Raw genomic sequence first — 16,360 nt, 5'->3', positions numbered from 1 at the left:
GATAAGAGATCTTGAAACCAAATTATCTTCTCATTCTGAGAAGTGAATAGAATAACCAAGTCAGTATCTGCATAATTTTAAAGAACTTCAAAGTTAGGCAATGACTTTTACTCTACTCCATTGTAACCTCTACTCTTAGATATCTTCCAAATCAATTAAAGAAAAAGAAACAGCAAAATCTGTATTCATCATTTCGTATCAGCACAAGATGAACAGCTCATTGATGGAGTAAGGGCAGTCGAGGGGGAGTGTCATAAAAAGACAATTCTTTTATGGTAAGCAATATACTATTTATTGGTAAGTAGTATACTATTGAGTCAATACAAGAAGGCTTCCTGGAAGAGATAGTCTTTTGGTTATATATAATCTGAAGGTCTCTTCATAACACCTCTTTTTTGAACTGTATTTGATACCCTGAATGCCAAGAAAATATTTTCCCACAAATCTTGCTCCTCAGTTTTTCTGTTTTGTTGTCACAAAGATAAAGCTATAAATTATGGGAAAGACTGGCAAGACTTGAGTCAAGCTGGCATTGTAGTCCTCCAGCAGAGAACAAGAGATTAAACAATTGTATTTCTTACTTCCTCTGATAGATTGTATTATTTTTCAAAATATCCACTGTCTTTCCATTTAGGAGAATTTTACCCTATTGTCAGTCTTGGCCGTGTGATTTCATTTGGCAAATGACATGGGAGTGGAAGTGACATGCACAGAAGGTTTGAGAGCCATGGTGAGATCCATGATTTCCCTTCTGACACAAGGCACACCACATCCCCAGATGGAGGTATTCTGTCAATCTGGATTCCAAAGTGAAAAGGATGAGGGACAAAGTCACAACTGATGGAGAGCCATCATGAAAGATGAGAAAAATATTAGCTTTACTCTTACAAAGCACTGAGATTTGAGGGTCACTTGTTCTTGCAGCATAGCCCAGCAAAGAATGGCCAGTACACTTTTCTTCACAAAAACTGTGTCTAATTGAACTCAAACTCTGAACTATACACTGAATGAAAGAATGGTCCGTTCCCATTTGGACAGGTCATCCCTCATTTTTATCCAAGTGCACAGCTTCAGGATGGCACACATGCAGTCATGAAGGGAGAAAGTGGAGTTCTCAACTATTGAAGCCAGTGGGCTAACTTCTGCATTCACCAACATGAAACATGCCGAAGTCTGTTTGCCTTGCAGTTCTCTACTGGATGTGCTAAGAGGGCTCTATTTTAGAGAAGGGAAACTAACAATAGATTCCTGCCAACGAAAAGGGGATTTACTTTCCTGGGAAGAAAAAAATAAATGGAAAAAAAAGTATCTTTATCTGGTGATTTGTACTGAAACAAGAATAGTCAGAGCTCATCATCATATCATTTTTAATAGTAATGTCTCATACAGAAATATAAAGGAAACTTATTAAAGACAAAAACAGTTTATACAAACTATTTTCTAAGCATATAAAGTTGAATTCATGACATTCCTTCCTCCTCCTGTCCGCCTTCTCCATTCCTGTTTCATTTCCTTTTCTTGTCTTTTTTCCTTGTCCTTACCCAAAATTACTCATGGCCATTTTGGAAGATGAAGAGGTGATAGATATGGGTATAATAAATAAATATATACTTGTATGTATATTTATAAATATATTTTTACATTTTCAAAGCAAAATATAAATTAAACATACACTCGTTTCTAGGAGTTCATTCCACACCTCTACAATAGTAAAAGAACTTGCTTAACTGAAAACCTCTAAAGCTTCAAACATTCTCTGAAAGCCACTTGAAATTTGAGAGGCTTTGACACTTACGTTTAAGAATACCAAAGTGCATTTCCATTTCCCCCAGGGTTAGCTGGCCATGAACAACTGCAATTCAGTTTCATAAGCTTTCCTTGATGCTTGCTAGGACCATAAATTCCACCTTCACGTACAATTTGCAGTTTAAATGTATGAATTATCTTACTACAGAGCCTTTTTGCTATAAGCTTTCTATCCCAAGGTGAATCCCAGTTAAACGTCCTCTCCTGCCCCCATATTCTTGTATTTGAATTGTGGTGCACATTACCAAGGATTACTCCGTATTTTCAGGCAACATTGCCATCCTCCTAAATGTGCTCAGTCTAAAATATTCAATGAAAAGTGTACATGCAAAGCTAACTTTAATATTTAATCACTAAATTTACCTTTGGGAAGCTGCGTATTGATACACAATGCAGAAACCTCAGTGCTCAGCCCCTGAAATACCTTTAAACCAGAAGTAGGAACAGTTAGATTTATGTAGCATGATGTCTGAATTTACAAAGGTTTTCTGGCAATCTGAAGAGTTGTATTGAGTTACTCTCAGCAACTATTTTACTTTATTTTTGTAGTTTTGTAATATAGTAAAAGAGCCCTGGGTGAGGAGTTAGGAACTTAGGGATTGCTAACAGGGTTTTATATACAATATTTTTGAAATCTAACAAAAAAATATAAACAGTCAACAATGTCATGACCATGAATATAACAAAAGATTCTTTGTTCTGAATTGCTCTAGTCCAGTGTAAAATGTTTATAATTAAGTTGATCTGCACAGAAATTCAAAGTCAATTAGGTATACATACAGAAGAGAACTGATTTTCCATAATGGCTCTGTAGTTTAAAATCATCAAAAAAGGGAGTATTGCAAAATGTACCACTCCATAAATACTACAGTTCATCAATTAAACAATATACTAAACATGTAATGATAATAATTCCTGTGTATGTCAACCAAGAAACACACAAGCTGATTGTTAAGTTGCTTCATCATAAAAATAATGATTGTGTGAGTGCTTGGCTAGGTCATTCTGTCTCCCAGCTTAAACATTAATAGGAAAGAAAATAGAATTATGGAGCTGGTTCTTTTCTTGAAAATCAGATGTCAATGTCTTAGGATATCTATGCTATTAAAAACCTCAAACACCCAATTTATAACTTTAGAAGACCAAGTCACTGAAGATTATAATTAAGTGGAATTTTAGACATCTTGTAGTTCATTACTTTCATTTTAATGATGTGAACACTGAGGACCAGATAGACAGAGGAACTTGTTCAACATCACAAATCTAGCAATAACAAACCTACAGAAAGGACTTCGCCCTCATCTATTGGTTCCTAGTCCAGAGCTTTCCCTTCTGCCATGTCACTTGGAAAACAAACACCATTTACCAAAACCAAACACAGTAGTAACAAACATAAAATGTGAACCTTTCAATTAGGATTCAAAACTATAGAATAAACATTTGACGTTTCCAATCTAGTAGCAATTTAAAAAGTGAAATCTTACTAGAGATGCCTAAAGTATGCTCTTTTCTCCCCCATGCTATGAGGAAAAAAGACTTGCTACTCATATAGTAAGCTTAATATTAAGAGAACTCTCCATAATTTATTTTCTACTCAGAGTAACCTTGTATTACGCTCACTCATTCGAAATATCCTTAAAGCCAAAGGATTATACATGAGGAACAAAACAGAAAGACAGAACTTCATAGTAAAATTTTATCTAAACCAGAGTTGCTGACTTCATTTGACTTTTCTTTTATCAATTTTAATACATTCATTTTCCTATTATAAAATCTGCATTGTACTGAACTATTGCTTCTGTGTATGTGATATATACACAAAACTGAGTCTTATAAACACCCTTGAAATAATTCAGACACACAAAAAATTGCTTTTTGGTCAGTGGACACCTCAAGGGGCTACAGACTCAATGCTGCCACAGTTCCACACAATTTTTGCTGTTCGTGTATTATTCACTTTTTGGAAACTGCCTTCTGAGCAATGAGTTTACACAATTAAATTTGATTTCATTATAGCCACACCCTGTGTTTCACCAAAAGTCTTATCACTTTTGTCACCCATATTTTTGTTTAATATCAACTCCTGATTATTTCTTCCTATTAAAGAAATAAAATTTATCTTAAAAGGGCAATGATCTGTTACCAATGAAGATCACTTGGAAATAATATTAATCAGGCTTTATAAAATATTTCAAAGAAGGCCAGGAGCGGTGGCTCACGCCTATAATCCCAATACTTTGGGAGGCCAAGGCGGGCAGATCACAAGATCAAGAGATCAAGACCATCCTGGACAACATGGTGGTGCACACCTGTAGTCCCAGCTACTTGGGAGGCTGAGGCAGGAGAATTGATTGAACCCAGGAGGCAGAGGTTGCAGTGAGCCAAGATCACACCACTGCATCCAGCCTGGCAATGTAGCGAGAGTCTCAAAAAAAAAATAAGAAGAATAAAAAATAAAGACTTTTGTTTTTAGATTTTTAAAATTGATACACAGTAATTGTACATATTTATGGAGTACGTGTGATGTTTTGATATGTGCATAAAATGTGTAATGATCAAATTAGGGTAATTAAGATATCCATCAGCTCAAACGTTTATCATTTTTTTCTCTTATTTCAAAGAAAATTTGATTAGCTCTGGGCAAGAAAATTGGAAAAAGCACATGAACATTGGAAAAAGCAAAAAGATTGGAAAAAGCCTTCCAATCTTTACTACAGGAAGAGACTACTTTCATCAGTATGAACACGTCTGGCACACTTCTTACACATCAGTCTTTTTGAGTTGAATAACTACAACATATAACTTACATTTCCACAGGTGTATTTCTAAACATTTCTTATAGGGTGGTTTGACACCAAAGGTGAAAGAAGTCCTGCTACATGTCCTAGACTATTACTTCTCTTATTTCTTGTGCAAAAAGGGCAGAAATATTCAAGCTGTGTATTAGTCCGTTCTTGCACTGCTATCAATAAATGCCTGAGACTGGGTAATTTATAAAGAAAAGAGGTTTAGTTGGCTCAGTTTCACAGGCTTCACTACAGGAAGTTTAGGGCTTCTGCTTCTGGGGAGGTTCAGGTTCACTCCAGGAGACATAGCAGCTTCTGCTTCTGGAAAGTCCTCAGGGAGCTTTTACTCATGGCAGAAGGCAAAGTGGGAGCAGGCATCTTACATGGCAGGAGCAGGACCGAGAGAGAAAGGCAGAGAGGTGCCACACACATTTAAATGACTAGACCTCACGAGAATTTACTATCACCAAAGGGGAAATCCACCCCCATGATCCAGTCACCTCCCACCAGGCCGCACCTCTAACATTGGGGGTACAATTCAACATGAGATTTAGGAGGGGACACAGATCCGAACCATATCAAGCTGTAATAATTTTCATTTGCTCCATGCGACCACAATGCTAGCAAGTATCAATTTATTAATGGCTGAAATATGAACAATCAAACATATATGATTATCATGTACTCTGTGTGTGTGTGTGTGTGTGTGTGTGAGAGAGAGAGAGAGAGAGAGGAGAGAGAGAGAGAAAAGGGTAGACAGTAGTTATCTCTGTCTAATTATCCTCAATAAAAATGTTTCTTCAACCTGCTGCAAGGCAATCATCCCAGCTAACCTGCTCTGGAGCCCTTTGGGGGCATTTGGAGAGGGGAGAAGGCCATTTATTTCCCCTTTTGACACTGGGCTAGAATCTCCTTACCTCTCTCAGATACTCTGACTCAGTACAGACTGTGGACACTGTAACCCCCTTGATGAGTAAGCTGTCCTTTCCACCTGGAGCTGGGGTTGCTATCTGAACAGGAGAGGAAAAGCTGTATCGCATGAAAAAGGACAGTCCCTTCTTTACTTAGAGCTACACCCCCCTCTCAAAAAAAAGAAAAGAAAAACAGGAAAATGAAAAGGGACCCAGGGAAAGGGACCCATATGCCAAGCTGGTGACAATAGAGTGTAAGAGAGGTTATCCAGACTGGCATCCTGGAGTCACTCTGGATGGGTTTGAATTCTGGCTCTGAGCTTATTTTACAAACTTAGACAAAATCCAGAAATCCCCTGTGCCTCAGTCTTCTCATCTATAAAGTGGAAATCATAGTGCCTATACTATAGTTATCATGTCACGGGGTTATTAAAACAGTGCCCAGGACGTGGTGAACACTCAGTCATTACCAATGACTATCATTTACTGAGAGGTTATTGTGTTTCCAAGTGCCCAGTTAATGTAGCACACACTTCCCTGGAAATTCTCCAGTGAATTTCTACTTTCCAAACCAAAATCAAATCTCAACTAGCTATTTAATGATGGTGTTCTCTTTCTTTGGTTAGCACAATCATTCTTTAATAGGACACGTACATAATTTTCATTTTTTGTAATGCTTAATTTTACATTCTTAGATATGCATGCAAATTCCTTAAACATAAAGAAAATGAAAACTCGACAATGATAAAACAAATCTGCAGCCCTCATTCTCACTACACCTGCATTCTATTCATTTTTTAGTGTCAGCCAAGATAACTCATGTCCTAAGAGAAAAGACAGTACAGAATTTTCTCTGTACTGGTACAGAAACCAGAAGTCATAACAACCCATTATGCCCAACTTCTAAGCCTGGTTACTGAGCTAAATACATCCATGCTCTATGGTATGGCAATAGGGAGGATTGTATACCCTCTCAGGAACTGGAGTTATGACAGCAGTTATGAAATGCTGATGCCCTTGCTGGAGACTGAGTGGGACCAGCACGAGACACTTCTGGAGCAGTCATGGAAGAAGTGGAGGGCCTATTTAAGGAATGTGGCTTGGGTTAAGATGTTTCATTCTTCTGAAGTGAAAGGGTAGTGTTGGTTTTTTGGTTTGTTTGTGTGTTTGTTTCTTTACAACCTTCTTTCTGGCTTTCTTCAAGTTGTCTCAGCTCAGGAGCCTAAGTCTAATTCCAGATACTGAAATTTGCACCACAAACCACCACAGGGACAACAGGAATTAATGCCCAGGAACGAATGCTAAATTGCATCAATCTCCAAATTATCTACTCTACTCTACTGGAAAGCCCACTTAAAACCAGACTTTTAAAATAAGTAGCATTTTGGAAGGAACCCACAATCCCTTTTTGCATAACCAGGAAAACAGCTTGTCTGTAATCCCTTAATAAAGAAAAAGTCTCGTAGATTAATCTCCCTTAGGCAACCACTATTACTGGTATTTTAACTCCATAAGCAATTCAACTGCAACAAATAAAAGAATGATAATAAGCATATTACTACCACACGCTATTGCCTTATCAATGTCTTTCTTTCATGCAGTACTTTAAAACTGCTTTATTATATATAAGATCTTTACCCTCTCATCCTTACCCCTACTTCCCAGCAACTCTGATAAGAAATTACTCTCAATAACTCTGAGAAATGTCCAGTGGGATTATTTTGAAGGACATAATTGCAGCTACTGAGAAAGAGACTCAGTGTAATTGAAACTAAATTAGGATAAAATTGTTTTGAAGAGATTGATAATTGTACCTTGGGCTTTAAAATAACTAAACTTACGCCAGTAACCTCACCCAGACCGAGGGCGGATGCATTCCCATACATCTGCTGTAGTGTTTTGATGTATCTTGGAGTATGGCCAATCAGTGTTTTTCCTCCCACATTAGCATACACCTGTATTTATCTAAAATAGTTTATTATCTGCACATGACAACACTTATGAGTGCTGCAAACTTCTATGGAGAAAATTAACCAGTATGCCATTGTTGAAAGTCCTGCTTACTCCCCCTGAGAAGCAAATAATTTGGTATGACTTTCTCATACAAACTTCCTTAACCCTTCATTGCCTTCTTTTAATGCAGCCCAAACTAAACTGCTAGTGCTTACCAACAGCCATATTCCCCTCTTCTTCCCAGGCACAAGTTAGAATATATTTTTCAGCCTCCCTTATGATTGGGTGTTACCTGTGGCTGAGATCTTACCAACAGAATGTGGGCAAAAGTGGTGGGTACCATATCGAGTCCTCAGCCATAAAAACCTCACACCTGTGAACCTAGTTCTCTCCCTAGCTGAATGGAGAGGACTGAGGATTTAGAGTATGTGGCGAAGTCATTAGATGGAAGGTCCTGGGTTCCTGAATGACTATGTGGAACAGACTTTATCGTTTGACCTTGTCATTCATCACTGAACTATGATATGAGCAAAAAATAAATCTTTGTTAAGACACGGAGGTTGGGCTTTTATCTGTTTTAGTCATTAGCATTATTTATTTTATGAAATACAGTAACTTTCTCACTTGCTTCTGTCTCCCCATTTCTAGTTATCTTATATTTTCTTCCTTTCATTTTTTCTGCAAAGAATTATTGCATGCCCAATACATGTGCCAGAAACAGAGCAAAATGCACTGTAACTGTGTTCAAAGTAGCCCAAATGAAGAACCATATGCCTAACAATTTCAAAAGCACAATAATTTAGGTCTACTAATTCTTTTGAAGAGAGGTCAGCAAACTACAATCTGACCTGTTTTTGTAAATTAAGTGTTTATGGGAACATAGCCATGCAAATTCATTTACGTCTTATCTATGGCAGGGTTCACACTACACTGGCTCACAAACCCTAAATTATTTACTATCTGGCCCTTTACAGAAAAAGTTTGTTGACTCCTCTCTAAAAGGTCTTGGAAAGGATTCTCAAAGGAGATGATACATGAGGTAGGTTTTGGTGGAATTCGCTATGGTAGAAAAAGAAGAAGGCGGCATGCTGGAGAGGGAGAATAATAGCTAAGCAAAAAGCATGTAATGTTAAAGGTTATTCAAGCAGTACTGAGAAAACATAAAGGGGACAGTGATTCTCTCTCTCTCTCAGATCACCAAGCATTACTGGGAATGAGCAACTGGAAGAACCAGACAGAGATGTTTTGAAATGAGCAAACTTGTTGACCTTAAATTCTGTCTGGGTGCCAAATTTTAATGAATAATAGTCTATTAACACTAAATAGCATCAAGTTCAACTATAGATAAATGTCCCATACAAACTTATCCATCATTTCATAGCATAGAGCAATAAGATTTCCTGATGAATCAGGAGATGCATCAGCAGGTGCAGCTCTGGGATGGACTTCACTCATCAATTCTCGGAAAATCCCTTGAAAAATTAAAAGAGTAAGCTGTATCTTACAAAAAAGAGAAAGAAAGAGAGAGAAAGAAAAAAGGAAGGGAGGAAGGAAGGGAGGAAGGAAGGGAGGGAGGAAGGGAGGAAGGGAGGAAGGAAGGAAGGAAGGAAGGAAGGAAGGAAGGAAGGAAGGAAGGAAGGAAGATCCCAAGTGCAGACGTGGAAAATGTATGTGCTTATATACTCCTTGTCTTAGTCTTCTTGGGCTGCCATAACAAAATATTATAGACTGGGTGGCTTAAACAACAGACATTGATTTTCTCACAATCCTGGAGGCTGGAAGCCTAAGATCAGGGTCCCAGCATGAAAGGTTTCTGGTGAGGGCTCTCATTCTGTCTTGTAGATGGCTGTCTTCTCATTGTATCCTCACATGGCAGGGAGAAAGAGAGCTCTGGTGTCTCTTTCTCTTCTTATGAGGGAACTAATCCCATCATGAGGCTCACCCTTAATGACCCTATCTAACCTAATCATCTCCTAAAGGCCCCACCAACAAGTAAGATCGCACCGGGGGCTAGGGATTTAACCTATACATTTAGGAGACAAACAATTCAGTCCAAAGTGCTCCTCAAAGTATAAATACAAACTTCCAGTAAACATAAAAACATTTATTCATTCAATGTATTTTTTGAGTATCTCTTACACGACAGGCACTCTTCTAAATTTGGAGGTGCAACAGTGGACAAAACACACAAGGTTCCTTCTCTCACTCGGCTTCCTTCTTAGTGATAGGAGACAGAAAATTAACAGATAAATTATGGAGCAGGATACTATCAAATTTTGATCAATAGCATGAAGAAAGAGACCAGGCTTCTTTAGAATAGAAACTCAGGGAAAACCTCAGGAAGTGGTATATGCAGTCATGCTGGAATCATAACAAGGAGCTGGCTATGCAAAGATTTTGGGATGGAGTGTTCTAGGCAGAGGGAAGAACACAGGTAAAATTTTCAAAGCAGGAAAGAGTTTGGCCCATTTGAACATGGAATTAAGGCCCATGTGGCTGCAATTTTGAAGTCAGGGAACAGTGAACATAGAGAACACTTGGACACAGGAAGGAGAACATCACACACCAGGGCCTGTTGTGGGGTCAGGGGAGGGGGGAGGAATAGCATTAAGAGATATACTAATGTAAATGATGAGTTCATGGGGGCAGCACAGCAACGTGGCACATGTATACACATGTAACAAACATGCACATTGTGCACATGCACCCTAGAACTTAAAGTATAATTTAAAAAAAAAAGAAAAGTCAGGGAAGAGTGGAGGATGGGGAGGTTAAAGAAGTAGTGTGGGAAAAATCCTTTCACAGAAGGACTTGTGGACATCACGTAGATGCTCAGCCTCACTAGTTATAAAAAGAAACGTTCAAAGGAATAATCTTTTTAAACTATCAAACTTACCTTAAAATGATTTTTTAATTGGGTGTGATTAGAGGAAAACATATTTGTTCCAGCACTGGTTAAGGTGAATATTGGTACAAATCTTCCAGAAGGTATGTTGATCATGTATTTATGAAGGCTTTGAAATGCCTGGAACCTTGACCCAGCAATTTCTGTTCTAAGAAATTATTCTGAGAAAATCATAAGTGACTTTCTTCATTTGATGGTGTCCTTTATAATGTTACCTATTGTAGATTTTGCAATAATATTTTTAAAAGTACAAAATAAATTTCCTAAAGAGTAGACTCTTGTCATCACTTTGAAGGCTTGCAACCTACTGAAAGTTTCATATGAACTAAAAATAAGTAGCAAATTATGAAAATGTAACACTGTTATAGACAATGTTTGTGTCACTCCAAAATTCTTATGTTGAAATCCTAATCCTCACTGTGATGGTATTAGGAGGTGGAGTGTTTGGTAGGTAATTAGGTCATGAGAGGAGAACCCTCATGAATGGGATTAGTACACCTATAAAAAAAAAAAAAAGACTCAGCAGAACTCCTTTACCCCTTCTGCCATGGGAGAAAACAGCAAAAAAAACAGCCATCTATGATCCAAAAAGTGGACCCTCATCAGACACTGAATCTGCCGGCATCTTGATTGTGGATGTCCCAGCCTCTAGAACTGTGAAAAACAAATTTCTGTGGTTCATAAGCCACCCAGTTTATAATATTCTATTATAGCAGCCTTAACAAACCAAGACAAAGATTATAACATAATGTTTTCCGTTGAGATTTGACAATAGGTATCAAACAGTAATACATTTCTGCTTTTGAGTAAGAGATATAAAGATACAAAAGATCTTTACACCTGTGGTATCAGTAAGAAAAGCCTGCATAAAATAAGAATTATGTGTTTCTGTGAGAATAGCAACTAGTGGCAGATGCAAGGAAGCCTTGATGAACTGAATTTCAGAGCCAAGCAATCCATCCCTTTTGAAATGAGGAAAGAGTACGTAAGTTCCCATTCCTGCAGGTGAGCACCTCGTCTCTATCTAGATGGATGAAGAAACCAGCTTCTTGTAGTTCAGGAGATTTTCAGTGAAGGAGATGATATTGTTTGGCTCTGTGTCCCCACCCAAATCTCATCTTGAACTTTAGCTCCCATAATCCTCACATGTCGTGGGAGGGACCCAGTAGGAAGTAACTGAATCATGGAGGCTTGTTTTTCTCATGCTGTTCTCATGATAGTAAGTAAGTCTCATGAGATCTGAGGTTTTATGAAGGGCAGTTCCCCTACACACACCCTCTTTGCCTGCCACCATGTGAGACATGACTTTGCTCCTCAATTACCTTCCACCATAATTGTGAAGCCTCCCTATCCATGTGGAACTGTGAGTCAATTAAACCTCTTCCCTTTATAAATCACCCAGTGTTGGGTATGTCTTTATTAGCAACATAAGAACAGACTAATACAGGAGGAGAAATCAACCAGCCCTTATTCAACAGTGAATGCTAGCAGGGAAGACTAGAGTCTGATAGAGTCCCAAATGAAAAGCAAATTGCTCAACCCAACGGTACTCTCCTCTGCCCCAACCTCCAAATTATAGTGAGAAAGAGATAGTAGAGGACAGGCTGGAAAAAGAGCATAATCACATCATCTCTCACATTCTCATGATGCTTGGATTCCAGGTATGTGTCAGATTGAAATCTGAGGTGAAATTACAGCCCAACCTTCTTCCAGTTTAAATATTGACATGGTTAAAAATTCTGCAATGGAGGTTGGGAGTGTGGTTAATCACAGGTGAATTCAATTTAATTAAAGGTATGATTCAGTACCAGCTCAACCCCCTTCTAGGAGATAGCTAAACAATTAGTTCCTTCAGCAGAAGTTACACTCTCTGGATAATAAAAAAAACTAAAAATAATGTACTTCAGTCTCTGCTGTTCTTTTATATACAATATCCAGAATACCATTAAATAAGTATAAGACATGCAAAGAAACAGGAAACTGTGATCTTACATTTAAGAGAAAATATAGTCACTAGAATCAAACTAATAGATGATTCAACTGTTGGAATTAGCAGACAAAGATTTTAAAACAATTGTTATAAATATATTTTAAAATGTACAGGAAAAATACATACACTTAATGAAGAAGTAGAGTTTTCTTAGAGGGAAAAAAATAGAAACACTAAAAAAGAGCCAAATGGAAAATTATAGGACTATAGGAATACAATATACAATAAAATATTTATTAAAGAAACTTAAGAACATTAGGTTAGTCATAATTATGTACTGTTCAGATCTCCTACTCTGGGGAGAAAAATTGACTGATAGCTCAGCTGCTATTTCTATGGACCTACTGTAGCATTCACACCAAGACAAGCCACTGTAGACTGATCCAGCCAATCGCTAAGAATAATAGATCCATTAATGCAAGCCCATTCCTATGAGTTGTTGGATGTCTCCAGTGAGTGACTTTGGTTAAGAAATTCCCATCAGTCTGGCAAAACTGTTTATAGATCTTTGCAGCAGTCCTAGACTTTATCAATACAATCCTCCTTCCTTTCCATTCTCTCCCACAGGCATGAAACTTCAATCATGGCCTGAAGGTTCTCTCTACTTTCTTCTGTTTCCTCATCTTTTATCCTTCACAGACATTTCCCAAATGTATCTTTTGGAAGTCTAAACCCATCTTTGCATCTGATTCTCAGTGGATCCAAACTAATAGAAGAAGATTGTACACTTCAGAAGGCAGTAAAAATGAACTTGAAAATAGATTAGTAGAGACTTTATAGCCTGAATCTCAGAGATGAAGATGATTGAAAGGAGAAAAGGGGCCAGGTGCAGTGGTTCACTCCTATAATCCCAACACATTTGTAGGCCAAGGTGGGAGGATCACTTGAGGCCAGGAGTTCAAGACCTGCCTGGGCAATATAGCAAGACCACATTTCTACCAAAAAAAAAAAAAAGTTTGAAAATTAGCCAAGCTTGGTGGTGCAGCTGCTCAAGAGGCTGAGGCAGGAGGATTATCTGAATCCTGGAGTTTAGGACTGCAGTGGGCTATAAACATGCCACTGCACTCTAGCCTGGGCAACAGAGCAAGACCCTGTCTGGAAGGAAGGAAGGAAGGAAGGAAAGAAGAGAGGGAAGGAGGGAGGGAAGGAGGGAGGGAGAGAAGGAGGGAGGGAGGATCAATGTCCCAAGGGATCATATTAACTAGTCTAGTGCATTTGAAGTCTCAGAAGGAAAGGAGAAAGAGAAATGTTTGAAGAAGTAATGGCTGAGCAACTTTCAAATTTGATTAGAAATAGCTACCCTAGGATCAAAAAACCTCAATAAAAATCAAGCAGAATGAACACAAACCAAACAACAATGAAGTACATTATGGTCAAATTGCTGAAAACCCAGTATAAAGATAAAATCTTACATTCAACAAGAGAAGAGGTGATGTTACATAGACGGAACAATGATGGGGAGGTTCACTGACTTTTCATCAAAAGCAAAGTAAGCCAGACTGCAAATGGAGCAACAACTTTGACATGCTGAAGAAGGGAAATTGTCAATCTGGAGTTTTATAACCAGAAAAGTTGCACTTTATTTGTGGGGATGGGACGGAGATGTTCTCTGACTATCAAGGCTGAGATAGTTTACCCCCGGAAGACCCATACTACAGAGGATGTTAAAGGGGGACTTTAGATTGTGTAAAGTTGGTGGAAGATAAAGGATCAGATCTAGAAGAAACACTGACAAGCACCAGAGATCGTAAATGTGAACATTTTCTTTTTCTTTTTCTCTCAACTTATTTGGTGGCAAGTTAACTGTTAAAAGCAAAAGGGATTACAATATTTTGTACAGTGTGTAACATATGCAGAAGTAAGATGTATGCAGATCATGGCACCCAAGTCCAGAGAAGATGGCTGGAGGCATATTGTTGTAGGATTGTTGCCTTTTTGTGAGGTAGTATTATGTTATTTCAGACTAGACAGTGGAGGGGTGGAATGCATATTATGATCCTACAGCAACCACTAGGGAAATAAAACAAAGGGTTAAGACCAAAAACACAAAAACAATAAACTATAATAACTATAACCTTTTTTTTTTTACCATGATCCACAATAAATATTTTATTTAGTTAGTTAGTTATTCTTTGATTGATTGATTGATTGGAGACAGAGTCTTGCTCTGTCACCCAGGCTGGACTTAGGTGATGTGATCATAGATTACTGCAGCCTTGGACTCCAGAGCTCAAGCAATCCTCCCACCACAACCTCCTGAGTAGCTGGCACTACAGGCGCAAGCCATCATGCCGATTTTCTTTTTTTTTTTTTTTGAGATGGAGTCTTCCTCAGTCACCCAGGCTGGAGTGCAGTGCACTATCTCGGCTCACTGCAAGCTCCTCCTCCCAGGTTCACGCCATTCTTCTGCCTCAGCCTCCTGAGTAGCTGGGACTACAGGCGCCCGCCACCACGCCTGGCTAATTTTTTTTTTTCGTAGTTTTAGTAGAGACGGGGTTTCACCATGTTAGCCAAGATGGTCTCGATCTCCTGACCTCGTGATCCACCCACCTCGGCCTCCCAAAGTGCTGGGATTACAGGCGTGAGCCACCGTACCTGGCTGCTCAGCTGATTTTTAATTGTTCTGTAGGGACAGGGGTCTCATTACACTGCCCAGGCTGGTCTTGAACTCCTGGTCTCAAGCAATTCTCCCACCTTGACCTCCAAAGTGTTGGCATTATACACATGACCCATTATGCACACAACCATTATGTGGAACAAGTGTTCCACAACTCTCTCTTATGCACAAACATATCAGACAGAATACATTATTCAATGCAATATTTATGATTACTAAGTGCAATGAATATTTTCTATTCTATTTCAGTTTTTAACATCAATCATGACCTATTGAATCCATTTTTACTACTAAACTCCTGCACTGGATCACAACTTGTAACTGGAAAAACACTTTCGGGTAGCCTCTGCTATGTGTCAGTTCATTTACTTCTTAATTTCTTTAAATTTTTATCTTGTTACTTGATTTTCACCAAGAAAAATCTCATGCGTAAGATAGGCTATCCCCATTTTAGAAATGTGTAAACAGACTTGGAGAATTTAACTAACATTCCTAAGACCACAGGCTAGTAAGCAGAAAAGGGAGGATTTCAGTTTAGATATAAATATAAGAAATCCAACTGCTCTTAAGAACTCCACTTTGATCACTAAATTTGAGGATCTGGGTATCATGAATGGGTGCATGTACTCATACACATTTGTCTTGGGATAAAAGACTAGTTTTCATCTGTAACTTGAAAAAAGCAACTGAAGAATCACAATACTACTCTGTTCTGCCCTAGTTTACTGCCCTTGTTTGTTTTTTCATGCCATACAAATAAGATCTGCTCATATTATTTGAGCAGACACTATTAAAAGCTCCAGTCACTTAACTATGATAGAACTCTAACCTGCAAAGCTTCACATCTTATACTTTCCTTTGTATATGCTGTTGGTGGGTGGGTGGCAACAGAAACCTACAAACATATAAAAGAGAAACTTTAAGCTACTGAGGCTATTTTTCAGCTCTAAGATTCTGTAAACCTATAATTGTAATCAAGGGCTCAGCCACCTGCTATCCTATAATGAAGCCACAAGATAGGCAGTTGTCTAAATTGCTCAGAAAGATATACAAAGACAGGGATTCCTTTGTTTCTTTGTTAGCCTTCCCTGGAGTTTTGCAAGACCTAATGTTAATTAGAGTCTCTTAGTGCAATTTAACCATATTCCTCTTATTGTCTATCATAGAGATAGAATAATCTAGCTTTCCTTGGGATAATCTTTTTTTTTAAATATACTTACATGCTTAAAGGTAACTATTTATTTATTCATGATTTAGCTTTTTCCTCTGTAGACTAAATAAATATAATCTCCTTAATTTTCCCCTACTGGTTTGATTTTCTTCATAATTATTTTTGTAGTGCTCCTTAGGAAACCCTCTTTAATTTCTGCATGTGCATTTTAAAGGGTGGAT

Source organism: Trachypithecus francoisi, unplaced genomic scaffold, assembly GCF_009764315.1.
Source record: "Trachypithecus francoisi isolate TF-2019V2 unplaced genomic scaffold, Tfra_2.0 Lachesis_group11, whole genome shotgun sequence".
NCBI lineage: Eukaryota > Metazoa > Chordata > Mammalia > Primates > Cercopithecidae > Trachypithecus > Trachypithecus francoisi.
The sequence above is the reverse complement of the archived record's forward strand: the minus strand, read 5'-3'. Positions refer to the sequence as shown.